Source organism: Salminus brasiliensis, chromosome 10 (assembly GCF_030463535.1).
Source record: "Salminus brasiliensis chromosome 10, fSalBra1.hap2, whole genome shotgun sequence".
In the NCBI taxonomy this organism is placed as follows: domain Eukaryota; kingdom Metazoa; phylum Chordata; class Actinopteri; order Characiformes; family Bryconidae; genus Salminus; species Salminus brasiliensis.
Genome location: NC_132887.1, coordinates 12,867,991 through 12,881,880, shown reverse-complemented (window position 1 = coordinate 12,881,880; position 13,890 = coordinate 12,867,991). Strand labels below are relative to the sequence as shown.

General features: G+C 40.2%; 1 protein-coding gene across 1 annotated transcript in view; it reads right to left on the bottom strand.

Annotated features, from left to right (window-relative positions):
• LOC140564716 (kelch-like protein 29) overlaps positions 1-13,744 on the bottom strand; it is a 123,094-nt gene extending 109,350 nt beyond the window's left edge. The window contains exons 1-2 of the mRNA XM_072690337.1: positions 13,518-13,744; positions 4,963-5,029 (exon numbers count right to left, since the gene is read on the bottom strand). The gene's annotated coding sequence lies outside the window, so the exon portion shown is untranslated. The remainder of the gene's footprint in view (positions 1-4,962; positions 5,030-13,517) is intronic.
• Between the last annotated feature and the right edge of the window lie 146 nt (positions 13,745-13,890).

Genomic DNA, 13,890 nt, shown 5'->3' with positions numbered 1-13,890 from the left:
GATGATGCATCGGCAGCACTTCAGGATTCAAGAGTTTATTGTCATATGCACAGCATATGTATCCTCCATCCTCCATGTATCTACATAATCTTATAAATATCAATATAAAAAGAAAGAATAAGTATGATAAAAAAATGCTATGCATATATCAGAGGAGACAAGTCCTTACCATCCTAGTGTCAGGAGCATTGCTAGGAGGAGCTACGAAGTGGTGGGTTAATTGGCAATACCAAACTGGGAGGAATTAGGAGAAATATTTGACAAACTAATCTGTCAAAAAAGAATAACAACAAATACAATTTGATGTTTATATTTCAAATGAATTTGTTGGCCATACCCAAGCCTGCTGTGACTGCTGCAATGTATAAAACACAGCTGGCCGATTTAATGCACTAGTGCAGCCAAGCACACAATACCTGCACTGTTAATTCTATAAGCACCAACATTATGCTGTTGCCTGAAACAATTTAATGTAATCATCCTAAAGAGAGCCAGCCATAAGCAGAGACTGAGACAGACATTAACAAGGGAGATGTGGGCGATCCAAGTGAAACAGCACCATCAGCATATCTGTTCAGAAAAAAACCTCAGACTACAAACACATGCATTATCAAATTTGCATTCTATTTGCATATTTTACTTCACAAACCAGCGGCTGTTCTTGTTGTAACAGTCTAAGGCTGAGTATAGACCTTTAAAACCAACTCATTGTGGCAATATTACATTTCACCCTGAAAAAATGTCTTGTTTGGACCCTTTTCATGTTTCTTGTGGTCAGCAAGTCTTTCAGCTCACATAAGATTTCACATGAAACACTACAGACTGCAGTTCAGAGGAAGAAGCTGACTGGAATGTGAAGGAATACTTCATATTAACCCTCATGTTATGTTTGGCGTCCTGCTGACATCCTTAACGTTGCATTATTTTATCAGCTTGACACTTAATGAGCTTTTCTCACTTTATGAAGGTTGTTAATAAACATGCCTTTGACAGGGTGACATGTTCAGACATCCTCTGTAGAAAACAAAATACTTCTTACACGTTCAGACCTTCTGTTCAGGGTCTCAGAGACCTCAGCTGTAGAACACAGTTGACATATTAGGTTAAATGCAGTGGGTTCCTATATGTTGCTCTGATTGGTGCTGAGGGCTCCAGGTTCTTAAAGAATCATACTGTATATGTGAAAAACATATATGTGAAATTTCATGTGAAATTGTTACGACACCATATGAAAACTTTTGTCTTTTTCAATATACTACATTTAATATTAATTTGAACAATATTAAGGGATGGGGTTCAATAATTAAACTAATTAATATAAAGAAATGTCTTTTTAATATCAAAATGCACTTTGCTTGTGAGGTGATGGTAAATTTACTATAACATGATATTTAAAGCCTTTTTTCATGATATGCAATATTTATCAAGATATTTATGATTTTTATTCAACATCTGCTGCTCTTCATCTAATGAAACCAGTCTAACTGCACTGTTAGTAATGAAACCTGCAGCTGATCAGTGTTTATTAAGCACTAGCAATATCCTCAACATAAAAAAGCATATTGTTATCACAATAACAAATTTTATCAGGATTTGATAAACACTGTCATATTGCCCAGCTCTAGAAAGAAGTTGGGACACCCTATGCCCTAATAGCTGGTATTTCCCCCCTTGGCTGAAATAACTTCAGTTAGACATTTCTTATAATGGCCAATCTGCCTCTGACATGGACTGGGAGTTTTTCCCACTCCTCCATGCAGAATTCTTTCAGCTGTGTGACATTTCAGTCTTAGTGTTTAGACAGATGTTCTTATATGTTCCTCGAGTGCCCTCTTATACAATAAAGCAATCCTAGTGGATTCTGCGTTGGAGAGCTCTCCAGACCCTAATGCAAAAAACAGGCCCCAAAACCATGACATTTTCATATCAAGTTAGGTGTCCTAACTTTTGTGATGAAACAGAACTTTCTCCTCCCTCAATACTAAAGGCTAAGGTGCCCTTAAGTAATCTGGCAAACCCCCAACTCCTGCTCCCATGGCTGTCTACCGCTCTGGGTGGGCCATGGATGGGTTAAATACTACATTCTGTTGCACTGCAGTGCAACGGCCATAAATTATGATTTTACTCTTAATCTTAATGTCAACACAAGGGTTAATCCATCATTTTCTCATTATAACTGTGAATTATTCAGTCCTGCCACTAGACACATTTTTTTTCCAAACAAATTCTGAATCCTCATCTGTACACTTACTGTATTTCACGAAATAATTAAATGTCCATGAATGTATGTATGAAGCCAACCTGAAGCACTGTAGCTGACCTGAGTGACACGCAGTCGTTCAGCGGTAACTTTCTATGGCCTAAGAATTTCTGTGCTGAAGTGAATGCAAACTAGCGCCTTGAATTGAGTTAGAAACAGCTTCCTTCACAAAAGGCCACTTTCTCAAGCAGTGCACATGACCCACTTTTACAGGGGCCTCAATAACATTAGCAAAAGCAATTAACCTTTAGCCGGCAGCCTTACAGTGAGAGGGGTGCAAAAAATTCCCTCTATTCATATTGATTTTATACTCTACTGTGGAAGCAACCAGCCAAGCAAAACAAACCAACCCCAAACAGATATTATGACCCTTAGACAAAAGTGTCTGATTAGATGCACACTGAGATGAACAATTTATTTCTTAGCAAAAACTAATTTGCATTTCTTATTGAGGAGACCTGTATGCATTACTTATGCACTGTCATTCAAAATGAGTGTATATTAAACAATAACTGCCACTCACACACACGTCTTACACACACATACACCCATCTATGCATATTTAAATAAATAAATAAAAGACATCCATAGGCATAGCCTATATACAATCAAGACTGTCCATTGCAGCAATTGCACAAGGTTATCGGAGGTTATTCTGGAAATTTACTTTGTAATTTGCTGGGCTTCAGTCAAGTGACAAGTTCACTTTGAGGACTGAACCAACATGAAATGACCTATGAATACTGATGAAGACATTACAGCTTACATGGGTTGTAGTCCTACACAATCGCACACAATTCAGAGCGGGGTTCACACTTCAGGAGGTTAGCTTTGGCAAGGTTACAGAGAGTCTACTTTTGAAAGGATACAGTTTAACCATCAAAATGCTGTGGGCATTATGCAGGACTATGCATATGCCCACTATGATTCACCTGCGTATAACAAGTAGCCGTAAAAGCTAATACTGCTAGAATTACGACTGCAGTCAATTATTAGTTAATTAACTGCTTTGAAAAATAGCTACATTTGCTGGTCAATGTGTTTATGCTCAAAAGGCCCTTTATGATTTTATGAACAGTGAATAAATATTATGTTTCATTAACTAACATTCAGGAATGCTTATGAAGGCTTTTCTAGTACCCCAGTGTTTCAAAAAGACCAATATCATTTAGCTTGGAAGGAATCTAATTAGTACCAGTATTAAAAACAAAATCAGGCATTTACTGAATATGCTCAACTTTAATATCTAATCTTCAAGGTACATCAAACAGTGACCCAGCCACTTAATCTCCAATTAAGCAGAGTTTGCTGTTTAACCGCCGATGTTTGTAAACATGGCTCTAGAATAAATAGTCATTAACCTGAAAAAACATGCTCTGAATATGTCTCCATTTGTCTTGTTCACCTACTGTTAATTAGCATATCGTTACTGGTATCTCCATTTCTGCCATTTTTGAGACTGGAGATGCAAGGTTTTTGTCTACAGTAACGATATTCAGCTGTCAGATAATGAAGAACTGCCTCCCAAAGCACAGTGCATTATATATTATATAAAGTTGATGTGAACAAAGTGGCCTTGAAAATCACAACCACCTCTGAACGCTATGAAGAGTAGGTGCTGTGTACCTCACTTTTGTCCAAAAACAGATCTTTATTGCAACATACTTCTCTCTTGACTTGAAATTTCCCTGTAATCTGTGTCCATACATCTTGACACATGGCAATTAAGCTGTCTGAAGCTAAGAGGCAAAGGAGCAGCCACCCCCCTCTGAGACAGCATCACAGCAGGGCTCCCAGCATGATATCTCACTGGCTCTACTCAGCAATAACGCTGTCAAACAACACAGATCACAAGAGCCTGGCCAGCCACAGCATCAAGCTTTCAAACCAAAAAATCTGACCCGTGACCCTAGCTCAAAAATCCTTAGCGACAGTCTGAAATAGCCTAAATGCAAGCATTTTCAAGCTGCTTGAAACTGTTTACACACACACATTATTTGTATGTATACAAAGCTTTAGACAATAAAAACTTCTATTATTATAATATCATTATTAGTCTATTCATGATGAAATTTTGTAAAATATAAAAGACAACTGCCAATTTCAAATGGCAATTATGATAAAAAAAAGAGGCAGCAGCAGAATATATATATATATATATATATCAGATCTGACTATTTCAGAATAGTCTCCACAACACCTCTAAAGGCATTCTGTGGTTTCAGATCCTGCAAGTCCTGTAAGTTGTAACGTGAGGCATCCATGGATAGCATCAATGAGCCTTAGGTGCCCATGACCCAGTCACCAGTTCATTCTTGGTTCGTTCAAATTTTTGTAGGTACTGACCACTGCATACTAGGAACACCCCTCAAGACCTGCCTGATGTTTTGAAGATGTTCTGAACCAGTTGTCTAGCCATCAAAATGTGATTCTTGTCAAATTGGCTCAGATCCTTATGTTTGATATACATATCTAATTTTCCTCTGTACAGTATATACACACACACTACTATTATATCCTACTCTATGGACCACTCTGTACAGAAGACTATGTACTGTACAGGAGAATCACTAAACAATTGATCAACTCATTGTTGAGTAATCTGTTTGATAAAAACAGCTGCAGGCTTCAACAGATACATTTGGAAACAGATAATTGCATTGCTAATTTGTTCAACAGCATTAAATTGCAAAATGACTTACCACACAGCGTCTTTGATGGATGCACATCACAGTGGAAGGAGGTATTCTTTACTCAAACAAACAGCTCCTGTTAAAAGAAATCTAAATTAGAACGAAGACGAAGAAAATATCTGACATGTTATCCGCACAATTTCTCATGTGAACAAAACATTGAATGTGTTGGAGTCAGGAAAGCTAGCTCCAAGGACTTTTAACAAAGCGTAATAAAGAAGAACTACAAAGACATTCAGAATTTCTGCATTCTGAACATTTCAAAAAGCAAACAATCAAAAACAGATTCCAATTCCACTAGACATACTTCAATACAGTGTGTGAAGAATTATTAGGTAAGTTGTATTTGAGAGGATTCTTTTTATTATTGAACAACAACTATGTTCTCAATCAACCCAAAAGACTCATAAATATCAAAGCTTAATATTTTTGGAAGTTGGAGTGGGTTTTGTTTTAGATTTGGCTATTTTAGGAGGATATCTGTTTGTGCAGGTAACTATTACTGTGCAGAATTATTAGGCAACTTAATAAAAAACAAATATATACCCATCTCACTATTTTCACCAGGTAAACCAATATACACAAAATTTAGAAATAAACATTTCTGACATCCAAAAACAAAACCAAAAACAAATCAGTGACCAATATAGCCACCTTTCTTTACGATGACACTCAAAAGCCTTCCATCCATAGATTCTGTCAGTTGCTTGATCTGTTTATCAACATTGCGTGCAGCAGACACCACAGCCTCCTAGACACTGTTCAGAGAGGTGTACTGTTTTCCCTCCCTGTACATCTCACATTTTATGAGGGACCACAGGTTCTCTATGGGGTTCAGATCAGGTGAACAAGGGGGCCATGTCATAATTTTTTCTTCTTTTAGACCCTTAATGGCCAGTTACACTGTGGAGTATTTGGATGCATGTGATGGAGCATTGTCCTGCATGAAAATCATGTTTTTCTTGAACGATACCGACTTCTTTCTGTACCACTGCTTGAAGAAGGTGTCTTCCAGAAACTGGTAGTAGGTCTGGGAGTTGAGCTTTACTCCATCCGCAACCCGAAAAGGTCCCACAAGTTCATCTTTGATGATACCAGCCCATACCAGTACCCCACCTCCACCTTGCTGGCGTCTGAGTCGGAGTGGAGCTCTCTGCCCTTTACTGATCCAGCCTCGAGCCCATCCATCTGGTGTGCATCTTAAGATATTTCTTGGCCCAGTCTTGACGTTTTATCTTATGTTTCTTGTTCAAAGGTGGTCGTTTTTCCAGCCTTCCTTACCTTGGCCATATCCTTGAGTATCGTACACCTTGTGCTTTTTGATACTCCAGTAACGTTGCAGCTCTGAAATATGGCAAAACTGGTGGCAAATGGCATCTTGGCAGCTTCACGCTTGATTTTCCTCAATTCATGGGCAGTTATTTTGCGCCTTTTTTTTTCCAACACGTTTCTTGCGACCCTGTTGGCTATTTGCCATTAAACGCTTGATTGTTCGGTAATCACGCTTCAAAAGTTTGGCAATTTCAAGACTGCTGCATCCCTCTGCAAGACTTCTTGCAATTTTTGACTTTTCAGAGTATGTCAAATCTCTCTTCTGACCCATTTTGCCAAAGGAAAGGAAGTTGCCTGATAATTAAGCACTTCTTATATACCACTTATTAGCACCCTATATAAAGATATTCCACATCTTATATAGGGTGTTGATGTCATTAGACCACACCCCTTCTCATTACAGAGATGCACATCACCTGATTTACTTGATTGGTAGTTGGCTTTCAAGCCTATAGAGCTTGGAGTAGGACAACATGTATAAAAAGGATGATGTGATCAAAATACTCATTTGCCTAATAATTCTGCATACAGTGTATGTTAACCTACACTCTCCTGTAAGTAAATCAGTACAGAACACTACACACAAAGACACGCACACCAAACCTCTAAGTCAGACTACTGCAAAGATCAAAGCGTTAGACTTGCTCTCCTACTGTACATAACAGAATTAGATTTCAGAATATTTTCAATCCTACTCCAGTTCAGAGAGAGCGACTGCTATCAGTACAGCAGTACAGAGTGCAGAGTCGCCAAGTCTCTGTGCTGTTTCCAGGCATGCAGTGGTCTATTCTGTGCTGGGAGATCCATTAGATAGGGAAGGATCTGCAGATCTGCAACACTTACCGAACCCTTAAGGCTTTTCTGTCCGTATCAGCAAAGTCATTACCCAATTAAGGCCTTTTTTTCTGTGCTGCAGGATTTTCAACAAGCTTTTAATCATTTCCCTTTTTTCTGTGAGGCCACCAAGGAGGTGATGGGGCACTCGAGTATTTTAACCCCAGGCATTCATTTACAAAATCAGCGGAGCTGCTTAGAACAAAGTGCTCTGCCTCTGAATAAAAGCTGTAAAAAAAATAATGTGTCAGCCTCTACACTATAATTTAGCATTTTTCAAAACACATCAGAAAGTGCTTCATTACTGCACATTTCATCAGATTGACAAACACATGGGACTCAAAGGGAGAGAGGAGTTCTTTAAAAAATGAACTTCCAGTTACATTCATATCACAGTACACAAATAACAGCAGACAGAGAGGCAGGCTTGGAATAGAGCTGTTCTTGCCATTAAACGTTTGGAGCTGTGTGCAGAATCCCAGAGTTAAAATGAGCTGCATGTGAACAGTCTGTAAAAAGATGGGAAATTGCTAGAAATGCATCTCATGTGTTTGGGTGTGTTAGGGCTGGCAAGTTCAATACATCCAATACAAAGTAAACAACTAACAACTGTTAAAAAATGAACTGAAAATAAGTCAAATACTCAATTCATGCGCAACCCAAAGTAACATGTCTCTGTCTTGCCCTGTTTTGTTTTGTGGTTTGGTTTCCCCATGTCCTCTTTAGCATATTTAGCTGTTTTGTGTTCTTGTCTCTGCCCTAGCCCCGCCTAGTCATTAGTGTTTCCACCTGTGTCCCCTTTGTAGCCCTACCCTCTCGTTATTCTCCCCAGGTGTTCCTGTTTGTGTCTTGTGCTCTTATACCCCTGTGTTTGAGCTGTTCCTGGTCTGGCATTGTCAATGTTGTATGTTCACTGCGCTGCATTTTAGGGTCCTTGGGCTGGTCCCTGTGGTTTTATATTGGCTTAATTTTGGGTTTTGTTTCTTTGTGTTTCTATTATAGATATGTCTGTTCTTCTTGGTTCTGTTAACTCTGTCTGGGACAGTATTAAACGGATTACTAAAGGTAACTCAAGCTTGCATCCTACCTCAGCCCTCTATTAGTTACACCCAGCATGGCATTTTATATTTAACATGAACAAAATTATCAAACGGTTCAAAAGCAGAAGTATGTAGAGTCTGACTGAAACAGATGACCAGAAGACTGAATAAGACGAATTATACTGACTATAATACTGCCATATAAGTATACACACTGATCAGCCATAACATTAGCACAGGTGAAGTGACAAAAAACATTGATTATCTACAGTGGCATCTGTAAGGGGGATAGGATATTAGGAAATTAGGCAGCAATTGAACAGGTAGTTCTTGATGGTGATGTGTAAAACAGGAAGAATGGGCAAGAGTAAGGATCTTAGTCACTCTGACAAGGGTCAAATTGTGATGCAGTGGTTAGTACATAGCAAAAGTGCACCAAGAAAGGACAAGGCATTGATGGTCATGGAGGAAACACCTTACAAGACTTAAAGGATGTGCTGCTAATGTGTTGGTGGCAGAAACCACATAATGGTTAGATCTGGTGTGGTGACACAAGGAGGATCTACTTAATATTAGGCTAGTGGTGCTAATGTTGTGGCTGATCTGTGTTTTATATGAATATGTATTTTTTAGGGTAGGAGGTTTGTGGGGGTTGGGTGGTGATGCTAACTCCCTGAAATGACTTTTCTTTGCAGGGTGAGATGTCTGTATTCGTGCCATTTGTAACAACATTAAAGTCAGATCAGCTTAGTTTTTTTGGAAAAGCCGCTGCAGGAGCAATAAACTTTCAGCTGACTGTTACCTACTGTGGCATCTCTTCTACTGTCAGCAAACAGCTTTATATGGTGGACTTTTTTCCTCTCAATTGCAGACTTTGATTAAACAGAAAAATCCCACATGTGGTGCTAATACAACAGATGGCTAAATTTTCGACAACTGAGAAATCATTTCACATAATTTCAACTGTGAAAACAAGCGTGAAAGCAATCACAAAACTCTTTCGCATTTAGAGGAATACTGCGATCAACTCTAAAATGCCAACTGATGCGACGATGTTGTGGCTGTCATGCACTAATGGATGTGAATGTCAGTGCAGCCTAAAAGAGGATGAAATATCCGAGGCACAGCTTTCCCAGGGACTGTGAACGGTCAAATAGCACCTTCCTTCCTCACACAAATAAATAAAAAGGAAACTGAACCTCTAAGGGCAATGGATTGTGCAAGAGAGAGGCAATATATTCTCCACTTTAAAGCTGACTTCACTAAAGCCCCGATGTCAATCCCTTATCATTAATTCATCACTGCATTACATCACATTCATTTCCAGGTAAAGCAAAATCTACTCAAGAGTAATCAATATATCAACCCACTTCATCAATATCACGTGTACAGATGAAAAACAGCCAGTGGCCACTGATAAGTCTTTGTAGCGCATGCACTGCGCACAGCAGTTGACTCTGTCAGCAGCAGAAGTCCAGAGACCCCATCACCCCCCCCCGCCCCCGCCCCCCGCCCCCAATCAGCACTGAGTCAAGTTTCACAGATGACCACTTCTAATTTAAAGAGGGGCTCTGAAGCATGAACATACGCACTAGGAAACCATAGGCACCAAACCAAAACGTCAGCTTTGTTCAGATAATTGTTTAGTGAAGCGTTACCAATTTTTCCTTCACAATATGTGAGAGAAACAAACCTAAACATTAATTATATAATAAACCATCACTTTTTCTGAATAGCATATTGTACACAACTCAAATACGGGCTTATAGTAATCTAGAATACTGCAAGTCACAGGCAAGAGGCGTCAACCGCGCACCGCACAGCTTGATTTAGGGCGGGTCAGTGTGTCTTCGCTATCATAACGATGGGAAGCGTCCGCAATAGGCATGAACGAAGTCTCTTAATTAATCATGGGTGTGTTTTGGGGCGTAATGTGTCATAAACCAATCAGTGGGTCACCTGCCGTTCCCTTTAAGAGCCAGGTACGGTCTGACTTTGACATACTGCTATTTCGATGGCGCAAAGCTGGGGGTGTACGCGCATTAAGCACGTGCCTGTGATGACAATTTACTGCAACGAACGTCTAACTGTTGAAGTCTGCCTAGGTTGTTTGCAGCCAGTGGCGCATCTGTGTTTTCCGTTGCCAAGTTAGCAATACACCAGAATTTTTGACGAAAATACCTCATTTCGAGACCACCACGCCCATCGGCGATGATATATTCATAAGCAACGTTGCTATTTAAACGTCGCAGACGGAAGGCGTGAAAATATAGACTGGGGTGTAAGATAGGGCCCAAGATTAAAATTAAAGAGTTTATTGTTGCTGTCCAATGGAAAACATGTATCTCCAAAATTGTAATTTTACAAAACATTCTCTGAACTCTATTGGTCAATTTATCCAGGATTGTTTACATTGTGTACAGAGCAGCTACAAGGTTAAAACCATGGAAGAAAATAGAAACGGACAAAAAAGGAAACAGACGTTATTCACTGGAGTTATTCTCCTTCAGAAACATAACTTGTATACAATAAACCAGCTTCCTTACAATTCTGAATCGATGATACTTCTCCGTGTTCTTCCACTGTGGTCTGAAATCTGATATCTGTCTGTCTTTCACCTGCACAACACAGCTAAATTCCAACCATCTCTCTCTCAGCCTGCTGCGGAAACTCTCATCCATACCTTCATCTCAAGCTACCTACATTACTACATTGCGGTCCTCCTGCAGCATGAGCTCTTCGTTTGCCTACAAACTTTGGATGGTTCAGAATCCCGCTGCTCGTCTCCTTGTTCACACCTGGTCACATCACAACATTACAAACACAACATCAGCTCTCCGAAAGCTCCCTTGGCTTCCTATTAAATACAGCGTTCAGCTTAAAATCCTTCTGCTCACGAACAAAGCTTGCTCCTTCCTACCCGGCTGTTCTTCCACAACCTTACATACCTTAGCGCACTCCCAGACCTTCTTTCCTCCTCCAACCTCCATAGATTTGGTGACTGAGCCTTCTCCAGACTCCAGACCTGCACACCTCTGGAACTCCTTCCCATCACATATCTAACAGTGAACCTCCCACTGTCCTGGGTTTATAAGAAGTTGTGAAATTCATCATGCATTGTGGTCGTTTGTTTTTGTCATCTATATGGTTGTCTGATCTTAGACGTTTACATGTTCAATCTAACTGTTATCTGCTAGCATTTTTGGGCTTTTGAGAAGCGCTATAAAAACATAATGTGAGTTCAAACACCGAGCCATGCCGCTTTGCCATCAGCGGCCAGAGTCCAAGAGAGCTCAATTGTCTGTGCTCCTTCGGGTGGACAGATGGCACCCTCTCCCCTTTTTTTTACTGTTCTGCGATGTTTTCTGGCACAGGCATCTGTTAGCTGATACGGTGGAGTTGGGGATCTACCTTTCCTAAGAGTTTTTTGGCTGCCCAGTAATGCCGCACTGGCAGCAGTTCAAAAAGAGGTGCTGGCTTTGCATGTATCGGAGGAGGCGTGTAAAGCCCGTACCCTCCCAGTGCCGGGAGCATTATTAGTCTAACGGCTGGATTAATGGACAGTACCAAATTGGGAGAAAACATTTGAGAATATTTATCCACTAAATAATAGAAAAAAGTACAATGTCCAACAGTAAGACTATCAATGCTTGTGTGTTAACTACTTAATATCAGCCAATGGCACGAAGCAAAAAGAGTAGTCTCATCAGTAGTGAATATGTTCAAGTGATTAGCTCAGCACTGGTGTTGACCTGGATTGCTGAACACCAACGTTACTCACTTTAAAGCCACACTTGCCAGATTGGGTTATTAGAACATGGTGAACTGGGTAGTAAAGCACCAATGATAGTATGTATTTTAAATTTCATAATTACATTGCCTTTTGGAGGCTTGTGACAATAATCTTTCCTGGGACATTAACAGTTGCACTAAGAAACCTGGCAACCAGCAACAGTGAGGAACAGTGTGGATCAAGTTAAAATGACAGCAGCAGAGCTTTCCCTAGCTTTCTTATTAAGATATATTCTAAATGTATTCTGGATGTGTCACTTTTTTTATGGATATATTGAATTATTTTCTTATATATTATATTCTGCCCAACTCTATACACAATACAGAGTTAAAATGATATGTATAATAGATATATACAACACTTATTAGGCCAGACAAGAAAATAAGATTATTAAATATATGGATGGGTGTCAAAGCAGAGTAGTAGAGTAAAAAAACTGTAAACTGTACAGAAAGGTTTGCCTGTTTTTGTAGTGAACTATAGATATTGCTCACACTCTATAAAAAGATGGGGCTTTTTAAAGGTTCTTCGTAAAGAAAACAGTTCTATAAATAACCTAGACAACCCAAACAATTAACACAATTCCTCAACAAGTTAAATGGTTCTTCTCTATGAAGATAAACGATTACATTAGAACACATTACATCTTCTCTATGGTAAACAACTACATTGTTCTTTGAAGAACCTTTTTTTTTTAATGTTTCTCACCTGGTTGAACTCTCTATGATGGACACCTTAAATCAGGTTCCTCTCCTGATAAAGTAGTCATTCTCTATGGTAAACAATTTGTAAACAGCTCTTTGAAGAACCATTTTTAATATGTTCCTATATGTCGCTTAAAAGTGTTCCTTTGATGTCACAGATCAAAGAACCTTTTTGGTACTATTGAGAACCTGCTTCCCACAGAAATTCTGTAGAACTTCCTGTAGTATTGCTGTAGGTCTTACTGTGGTATACTGGATAGAAGTTTATAGTCATCCTGTTGTAAATATTCTGAATATAGTATATAGTTTTTTTTTATGCTTCCTAATTGAATGAATAGCCCGACCACCAGATGAAGACGGCAGAAGACAGGCTGTGAAAAGTTGCCACCTGCAAGTGCAATGACAGCAACAAAAGTTGGTGGCAGATTTCTTGCCACAGAGGGAGGGTGCCACTGTTATTTTCACACTGCTCTTCTCGCATCCCAAAAAAGTACAAAAAGGGGATTTCGTTGGGGACGACATGAACGCACTGAATGTAATTCCCACCAACATGCAACTATCTGCCCCTAAGAGCCGAGTCATGTGTTCAGCCTGCTGTTACCACTGAACTCTTCAAATGTGATGAAGTGGATGAGAGTGATTTCATCTACAGCTGTCCTAACCGGAGCTCGCGCGCGCGCGCGCGCGCACGCACACACACACACACACACACACACACACACACACACACACAGCTCTCAAGGCGATCATAACAGACACGCTGCTGTGGAGCTGCTCGCCTCTCACCATCAACATCCCAGCGGCGAGGTAAACACTGAGCTCCAGTCAGCGAGCAACGCATCCCAACTACTCTTCTCTTACCGCTGTAATGAACTGCTGCTCCGCTCGCTTCCCCTCCGTTTCTCTCGCTCGGCTCTTTAATCGCAGCTCTTCCTCTCTCACACGGCTCTCGCTTGCTTCATCGTGTTGATCTCGGCCTCCGTTCCGCTTCCAGCCCGGTTATACGAAGATGCACGAGCTAATCTCGCTCGCCGTCTGAAAAACGCCCGAGAGCTGAGAGGAGCACGCCGCCGCTCCAGCGATACCCCCCGCCCACCGCGCTCAGTGCAAGACTACCAGACCCTCCCACTAAAAAGACCCTCCCACTAAAAGATCCTCCCACTAATAAACTACAGGACCCTTCTAGTAAAACGCCCTCCTACTGCAAAACGACAGGTCTCCCCCAAAGACAACA